Raw genomic sequence first — 9,631 nt, 5'->3', positions numbered from 1 at the left:
ATTGTGGCTGTGTTTTTTTTGTCTTTTGTTTCCTACCATGCTGCTAACCGTACCACGAGAGTTTGGACTGTTTTTAAGCTGAGGATGAGTCTATTTTAACTATATTTTACAAAAAATGTGTACAATTTTTCAGTTTATAATTAATCTATAATTTTTTTTCAGTTATAATTTGTTTTATTTTTTATTAAAAGTATAGAAGATTTTGGTGTACTGTTGCATCATGCGTTTGTGCTTACTGTAACTGTCACCCTCATTTGGCTAATAGGCTATGCATATTCATGACGTGAGGCTAGTAGCATACCTCGTCTCTCCATTGAATACAGGCGGTCGACGTCCACGGCTGCAGATATTGAGGCGGCTTGTTCTAATGCTTAGGCCTTCCTTTTTATGGGCTAGTAATGCACTACATCACAGAGCGGCACATATTTGAGCACATGTAACACGTCTCTGAATATTGAGGCGAAAAATGACAGTGTAAACTATAATTAGCAAAATAGAACAAATTTGACATGAATTTGATTTTCAAAATGATTTGAAACAGGTCTATTGGATTTAACTTTTGCTGCGGTCATCTCGGTTTTTCATTTTTAATTAATTTTTTTAATTCTTCGCTTGTTTGTAACAATTGCAAAGACATTGTCGACCTTTGTTCCCAAGGTGACAGGGCCACAGAGAGACGAATAAACGGGTTGAATTCTATGTTAGGTGAGGTCTTGCTGGGGGAAAAAGGAAGGGGGGAAAACGTAGCTGTATTTTTCTTTTTTTTTAAACTCGGCAAGTCATATAAGAACAAATTTTATTTACGATGAGGCCTACAGGCGAACAGTGGTTAACTGCCTTGTTTCAGGGGCAGAACGACAGATTTTACCATGTCAGCTCGGGGATTTCGATCTAGCAACCTTTCGGGTTACTCGCCAACGCTCTACAACTAGGCTACCTGCCGCTGGAATTAACCAGCGTTTTCAAGTGCAACTTAATTAACGGTGGTTTTGGGAAACGGCTCTGAGATTTTACCATTGGTCATAAGAAGAATCTAAAGATGAACTTAGCCTTCAGATGCTTCTGGGAAACCGGGCCCTGGTTATTTACATTGCATTGACTGCTGTAGCTAGCTAGTATTAACAGCTAGTTGCCTAGAGTATATTATTTTTTTTAAGAACCATTAGCAGCGATTCATGATTTTCATTACCAGGCTGCCTACATAAAAGGTTAAATAAATCACATCAGGTTGATCAACAGAGGGATTTCTTATGAGGAACTGAAACTATTGCTCAGAGTATTGCTCATTAGCTTTCACATCATGTAAAATGGAAGCATTCTAGACCACACAGCTAGCTAGCCCTCTTCCCTTGTGTAAGGGTCTCTAATTAGCTTTCGCACATCATGTAAAATGGAGGCATTCTAGACAACACAGCTAGCTAGCCTCGTTCCTTGTGTAGGTCTCTAATTAGCTTTCACATCATGTTAAAATGGAGGCATTTCTAGACAACACAGCTAGGCTAGCCCTCTTCCTTGTGTAAGGGTCTTCTAATTAGCTTTCACATCATGTAAAATGGAGGCATTCTAGACACACAGCTAGCTAGCCTCTTCCTTGTGTAAGGGTCTCTAATTAGCTTTCACATCATGTAAAATGGAGGCATTCTAGACACAACAGCGTGGCTAGCCTCGTTCCTTGTGAAAGGGGTCGTCTATTAGCTTTCACATCCATGTAAAATGGAGGCATCTAACACACAGCTAGCTAGCGCTCGTTCTTGTGTTTAAGGGCTCTCTAATTAGCCACATCATGTAAAATGGAGGCATTCTAGACACACAGCTAGCTAGCTCTTTCCTTGTGTATTGGTCTGCTAATTAGCTTTCCACACATGTAAAATGGAGGCAATTCTAGACAGCTAGCCTCTTCCCCTTGTTCATGGGTCTCTAATGTACCCGTTAGCCATCATGCCCTCTCACAGCAGCATTAAAATGAGAATTGTAACTTGTTTTTTCTGTGTTATTATTGTGTCTGTTGAAAGCCGCTGTTACCTAGCTAACTGAAGACGTCTTGTCGTCCGTCGCCCCCCCCCCCATGCAGGACCTGAAGCTCCAATCTGCAGAGCACGGACTATGGCAGCTCCTGGCCAACCGAGCCGTCGCCCTCGCCGTGTCCGTCATCGACGACAAGCTCAAAGAGAAGATGGTGGTGGAGTTTTTCGTCACATGAGGAACCAGTCCTATGAACCGCTGGCAAGCTTGATGGACTTCACACGTAAGTCATTCACAGGCTCCTGGCGTCTTGCCAGCCTCTATCTCAAATGAAAGGGGCAAGATGAGTGCCATTTTGACTAATTAAATTGAGCTATCTATGCATTTGGGGGGGGTTAGGATTAGAATACCACCTTGTCTTATTATTACCTGAAACAATTCAGCTATCCAGCTAACTGTATTGTCTGTTCTCCCATCTCTCATTCAGTTATGTGACAATCTGAATGGTCCATGTTTCATACTCTTCTATCTATCTATTATATATATGTATAACAGCTAAATGCATTGACCTCCCTATTCGCCAGTCTCTGACTATCTGCTTGCACCTGTTGGGGTCTCTTATGTCCACAGGTGTGTTAGTACAGTATTGATGAAGACATGAGGGTTGGGTCTGTTATGCCCAGCATATGCACCTTTTCATTCTAGTCTGAGAGAGAACCTCGTACCGGCTCTCACCGCCGCCTTTTCCATTTCTACGCCTGAGAGAGAACCCTCGTACCGGCTCTCACCCGGGCAGCCTTTTTCATTCTAGGCCTGAGAGAGAACCCTCGTACCGCTCTCCACCGGCAGCCTTTTCATTCTAGCCTGAGAGAGAACCCTCGTACCGGCTCTCACCGGCCGCCTTTTCATTCTAGCCTGAGAGAGAACCTCGTACCGGCTCTCACCGGCCGCCTTTTCATTCTAGCCTGAGAGAAAACCCTCGTACCGGCTCTCACCGGCCGCCTTTTCATTCTAGCCTGAGAGAGAACCCTCGTACCGGCTCTCACACCGGCCGCCTTTTTCATTCTAGCCTGAGAGAGAACCCTCGTACCGGCTCTACCGTATGCTCTTAATACCCAAGTCATCACTGAGAAACACACTCTCTCTCCTCCCATCTTCACAGGTACAGCTACTGAAGACATGTGATCCTGCTGATCCGGGCACCTCACGCAGCGGTCCATCTCTGAGCTGGTAACCTAAGTGCCACCTGCAGCTGGGCAGCTTTGAACAGATGGAGGTGTGCAGTCAACATCGCCGTCAGACCCCAGCAGAACTTTACAACGCCATCACTGGGTCGACACCGCCTCCTGGGGTAAGGGCAGGACTGTGGGACCTCTGCAATGCCAAATGGGCACCTTATTCCTATATAGTGTACTACTTAGACCAGGGCCCTATTCCCTATATAGTGGCACTACTATAGATCAGAGCCTTACTCCCTATATAGTGCACTACTATAGACCAGGGCCCTATTCCCTATGTTCCCCATCCTGGGTGGTTTTACTAATGAAACTGTTCCCCATCCTGGGTGGTTTACTAATGGAACTGTTCCCCATTCCTGGGTGGTTTACTAATGACTGTTTCCCCATCTGGTGGTTACTATGGAACTGTTCCCCATCCTGGGGTGGTTCTAAGTGGAACTGTTTCCCATTCCTGGTGGTTTTTTTACTAATGGAACTGTTCGCCCCATACCCTGGGTGGTTTTACTTGAACTGTTCCCCACCTGGGTGTTTTCTAAATGGAACTGTTCCCCCATCCTGGTGGTTTTACTATGGAACTGTTCCCGCACCCTGGGTGGTTTTACTAATGGAACTGTTCCCTGCCATCTGGGTGGTTTTTACTATTGGAACTGTTCCCCATCCTGGTGGTTTTACTAATGAACTGTTTCCTCATCCTGGTGGTTTTACTAATGAACATGTTTGCCAATCTGGGGTGGTTTTACTAAAATGACTGTTCCCCGCCCATCCTGTGGTTTACTGTAATGAAACGTTCCCCAATCCTGGGTGGTTTTACTATTGGAACTGTTCGCCATTGCCTGGTGGTTTTACTAATGGAACTGTTCCCCATCCTGGGTGGTTTACTAATGGAACTGTTTCCCCATCCTGGTGGTTTTACTATTGGTAACTGTTCCCCGGCCCATCCTGGGTGGTTTTACTAATGAACTGTTCCCAGCCATCCTGGTGGTTTTACTAATGACTGGTTCCCATCCTGGGTGGTTTTACTAATGAAACTGTTCCCCATCCTGGTGGTTTTACTATTGGAACTGTTCCCATCCTGGGTGGTTTTCTAATCGGACTGTTCCCCATGCCTGGGTGGGTTTTACTAAATGGAATGTTTCCCTCCATCCTGGGTGGTTTACTAATTGGACTGTCCCTCCTGGGTGGTTTTTACTAATGGAACTGGTCTCCATCTGGGCGGTTTTACTAAGGACTGGTCCCCCTCTTGGGTGGTTTTAACTAATGGACTGTTCCCGCCATCCTGGGTGGTTTTAACTAAATGGAAACTGTTCCCGCATCTGGGTGGTTTACTAATGGAACTGTTCACGCCATCCTGGGTGTTCTACTATGAACTGTTTCCGGCCCCATCCTGGGCGGTTTTGACTAATGGAAACTGTTCCCCCTACCATCCTGGGTGGTTTAGCCTGATGGAACTGTTCCTTCCATCCTGGGTGGTTTACTAATGGAACTGTTCCTCCATCCTGGGTGGTTTTACATAATGGAACTGTTCCCATCCATCCTGGGTGGTTACTAAATGGAACGTTCCCGCCATCTGGTGGTTTAACTAATGAACTGTTCCCCGCTCATCCTGGGTGGTTTTACTAATGGAACTGTTCCCATCCTGGGGTGTTTTACTAATGGAACTGTTCCCATCCTGGGTGTTTTACTAATGAACTGTTCCCGTCCTGGTGGTTTTACTAATGGAACTGTTCCCTCATCCTGGGTGGTTCTAATGGAACTGTTCCCATCTGGGTGGTTTACTATGGAACTGTTTCCCTCTCATCCTGGGTGGTTTACTAATGGAACTGTTCCCCATCCTGGGTGGTTTACTAATGGAACTGTTCCCCCCATCCTGGGTGGTTTACTAATGACTGTCCCATCCTGGGTGTTTTCTAATGGAATGGAATTGAGAATGCAAGGAAAGAAGATCTTTGAACACCAGACTGGAGGGTTTTTATATCCTGTAGCAACACTAGATGGCACTAAAATCAACTTTGCTCATAAATGTGTCATCCTCTAATCCTGTTTTAACGTCTGATCATTTCTAGCTGCTTTTCCAAGACTGCATATCTGAGCAGGATCTGGATGAGATGAACATCGAGATCACGTAAACTCTGTATAAGGTGAGCAAGGGTTTCATCACGTAACGATCATCACGTAACTCTGTAATAAGGTGAGCAAGGGTTTCATTCACCGTAATACTCTTGTATAAGGTGAGCAAGGGTTATTGCCTAATTCGTATAGCAGGGATTTCATTGTATCTCTATAGGGGCAGGATTCATCAGAATACTCTGGTATAAGGGCAGGGATTTCATTCACTACTTGAAGCCAGGATCATTCACCTAATACTTGTATAGGTAGCAGATTCTCACAATTTGTATAAGGCAAGTCATCACCGAATACTCTGTATAAGGTGAGCAGGTTTCATTCACCGGTAATACTCTGTATAAGGTGAGCAAGGGTTTCATTCACCTTAATCTCTGTAATAAGCAAGGATTCATTCACCGTAATACTCTGTATAAGCGGGCAAGGGATTTCATTCACATTTTAATTACAATGTTAAACAACAACATGCATCAGAAGATAGGTTCATTGACTTTATCCGTTGTTCATTTCCAGGCTTATCTGGAGGCTTTCTACAAGTTCTGCTCCACTCTGGGAGGAAACCAGGTGACACCATGTGCCCTATTCTAGAGGTCTGTGAGCGTGTCCCTTATTAGAAGGTTAACTTGATATACAGTGTCTTCGGGAAAGTATTCAGATATTTTTTTTGTTACGTTACAGCCTTGTTCTAAAATGGATTACAAAAGAAACTCATTCATCTACACACGATACCCCATAATGACATCACATACCCCATAATGACATCACAATACCCCATAAGGACAAAGCAAAAACAGGTAACATTTTTAGAAAAATTTTAAGATTTGGACCCTTTGCTATGAGACTGGAAATTGAATCAGGTGCATCCTGTTTCCATTGATCATCCTTGAGATGTTTCTACAAATTGATTGGAGTCACTCTGTTGGTAAATTCATTTGATTGGAATTATTTGGAAAGGCACACACCTGTCTATATAAGGTCCCAAGTTGACAGTGCATGTCAGAGCAAAAACCAAGCCATGAGGTCCAAGGAATTGTCCGTAAAGCTCCAGGACAGGATTGTGTCGAGGACAGATCTGGGAAGGTACCAAAACATTTCTGCTGCGTTGACGGTCCCCAAGAACACCGTGCCTCCATCATTCTTAAATGGAGAAGTTTGGAACCACCAAGACTCTTCCAAGAGCTGGAAACCCTGCCAAACTGAGGCATCGGCGAGAAGGCCTTGGTCAGGGAACCCGTTCTTGGTCACTTGACAGAGCTCCAGACTTCTCCTGTGGAGATGGAGAACCTTCAGAAGGACAACCCATCTCTGCAGCACTCCACCAATCAGGCCTTTATGGTAGAGTGGCCGACGGAAGCCATTCCTCAGAAAGGCACATGACAGCCGCTTGGAGTTTGCCAAATGCACCTAGACTCTCAGACCATGAGAAACAAGATTCTTTGCGGCCTGAATACTAAGTGTCACGTCTGGAGGAAACCGGCACCATCTCTACAGTGAAGCAGGTGGTGGCAGCATCATGCTGTGGGATGTTTTTCAGCGGCAGGGACTGGGAGACTAGTCAGGATTGAGGAAGATGAACGGAGCAAAGTACAGAGATCCTTGATGAAAACCCGCTCCAGAGTGCTCAGGACTCAGACTGGGGTAAGAGGTTCACCTTCCAACAGGAATGACCCTAAGCACACCAGCCAAGACAACGCAGGAGTGGCTTCAGGACAAGTCTCTGAATGTCCTTGAGCGGCCCGGACTTGAACCGGATCAACATCTCTGGAGAGACCTGAAAATAGCTGTGGCAACGCTCCCATCCAACCTGACAGAGCTTAAGAGGATCTGCAGAGAAGAATGGAGAACTCTAGGTCCTCGAGTGACGCAGCAGTCTAAGGCCACTTGCATCTCAGTGCTGAGCGTCCACTACAGACACCCTGGTTTCGAATTCCAGGGCCTGTTATCACAACCGGACGTGTTGGGGAGTCCGCATAGGGCGGTGCCAATTGGCCCCCGTCGTCCGCGGTTTGGCCGGGTGTAGGCCATCATTGTAAATAAGGAAATTTGTCCTTAACTGACTTCGCTAGTTTAAATCAATAAAAAAAACTCTCAGAATACAGGATATGGCCAGCTTGTATCGTCATTCCAAGAAAGACTGGGTGTAATAGCTGCCAAAGGTGCTTCACAAAGTCTGAGTAAAATGTTTTTATTTTTTTATATATTATTTGCAATGTCCAACTTGTTTTTGCTTTATCATTAGGGATATTGTGTGTGTGGGTTGTGTCGTAGTGATGAGAAAAGAAAAACTATTTAATCCATGTTAGAATAAGGCTGTAACGTAACAAATGTGTGAAAAAAGTCCAGGGGTCTGAACACTTTCACAAAATGCACCGTGGTTCTCTTTAGTCATTTATCTGACCCATCCAATTGAAAGAAATTGTACCCACACCTTGAAGTGTATTCTAGTTATTATCTGTCACCTGTCATTAATCAGTTGCCTATTTCCCTCCCTGTCTGTGTCCGTTTGGGGCGGACAGAGGGCTTCATCATCACATCAACTCAATTTGGTACCGAACTGGTCTAAGGAGGACCGTGCCCAAGCTTGTCCCCACCTGTGGCAGCTGTACCCTGAGGGCTTGGCTTGCCAGCTTGCCCGGCGCTGACGACTACGAACAGGTCAAAAGTGTGGCCGACTACTACCTGCTGTAAGTTATACTACTATTGCTTATACCCTTGTAGTTATACTAACATTAGTACTACTTCTGTAAGTTTATATACCATTAGTACTACTGTAAGTTATACCGTACTACCTCCTGTAAGTTATACTACCAATTACTACTCCCTGTAAGTTATAAAACTACCATTACTACTACCTGTAAGTTATACTACCATTACTACACCTACCTGTAGTTATACTACCAGTGGTTATTACTACTACCCTGTAAGTTATACTAACCATTGCTACTACCCTGTAAGTTATACTACATTTTTTTTCTTTGTTTTACTACTACCCGTCTGTCATTATACTACATTACTACTACCCCTGTCAGTTATACTACCCATTCACTACTACCATGTTCAGTTATACTACCATTACTACTACCCTGTCAGTTATATCTACCATTATACTACCTGTCAGTTTATACTACGCATTACTACTACACTGTCAGTTATAATAGCCAATTCACTACTACCCTGTCGTTTATAACTACATTACTACTACTAGCCTAGCAGCTGGCTAACCACCCTAAATCATTTACTGGGCCTTACTACTAGCTTTACTAGCCTAGCCTGCTGGCTACACCTATCATTTACTGGGTCCTTACTACTTGCTAACTACTAGCCTAGCCAGCTGGCTACCACCCCTGTTAAAAGTTACTTGGGCCGGTACTACTGTACTACTAGCCTAACTACCCGGTCAGTTACTGGTCCATTTACTACTGGCTACTACTAGCCTAGCCTGCTGGCTTACCAACCCTATCATTTACTTGGGCCTTACTACTGCTTCCTACTAGCCTAGCCTGCTGGCTAACCCTGTCAGTTACTGGTCGCTTAATATCAAGACAAAAATAAAAGTTGACATAATGTCAGGTATTCCAGATCAATAAAGGGCTTCCACAGCAAGTAAAGCTTCCCACTGGCTAGGCCTAGCCACGTGGGAGTCCCTGCCTACTGGATACTAATGTCACTATTACAGCCACCCGGTAATACACCACCCGGTAAATCACCACCGGTATTTACACCACCCAGTATTACACCCACCCGGTATTACAACCACGGTATTACAACCACCGCCGGTATTTACACCAACCGGTATTACACCACCTCGGTATTCACCACTGTTCGGTATTACACAACCCGGTATTACACCACCCGGTATTACACGCACCCGGTTTATTACACAAACCCGGTAATACACACCGGTAATACACCAGCCCGGTAATACACCACCCGGTATTACACCACCCGGTCAATACACCACCCGGTAATACACACCCCGGTATTACAACCACCCGGTATTACACCACCCGGTATTACAACCACCCGGTATTACACCAGTGCTTGGCCTAAAGACTCACCACTTTTGTTTTTTCCAGCTTCTGAGGCACAGGTTTTCATACTAGAGTGTAACCTGAACCAGACATAATCTGTGTTCTGTGACTGTATTTAGAGAAGGACAATGGTATCAGTTTGTAGAACCGGGGCGTGATACTGGGAGCACCTTCACCAAGTCTCTTTCTATTCTGTGGACTGTGTTTCTGTGACTGGACTGTGTTCTGTGACTGTATTTAGAGAGGTCACCTGCTATACAGGACAATGGTATAAAGTTT

General features: G+C 44.8%; 1 pseudogene; it reads left to right on the top strand.

Annotated features, from left to right (window-relative positions):
- Nucleotides 1-2,065: 2,065 nt before the first annotated feature.
- LOC111966141 (V-type proton ATPase subunit d 1-like) overlaps nucleotides 2,066-9,631 on the top strand; it is a 10,266-nt pseudogene continuing 2,700 nt past the window's right edge.

Source organism: Salvelinus sp. IW2-2015, linkage group LG7 (assembly GCF_002910315.2).
Source record: "Salvelinus sp. IW2-2015 linkage group LG7, ASM291031v2, whole genome shotgun sequence".
Classification (NCBI taxonomy): Eukaryota; Metazoa; Chordata; class Actinopteri; order Salmoniformes; family Salmonidae; genus Salvelinus; species Salvelinus sp. IW2-2015.
The sequence above is the reverse complement of the archived record's forward strand: the minus strand, read 5'-3'. Positions and strand labels throughout refer to the sequence as shown.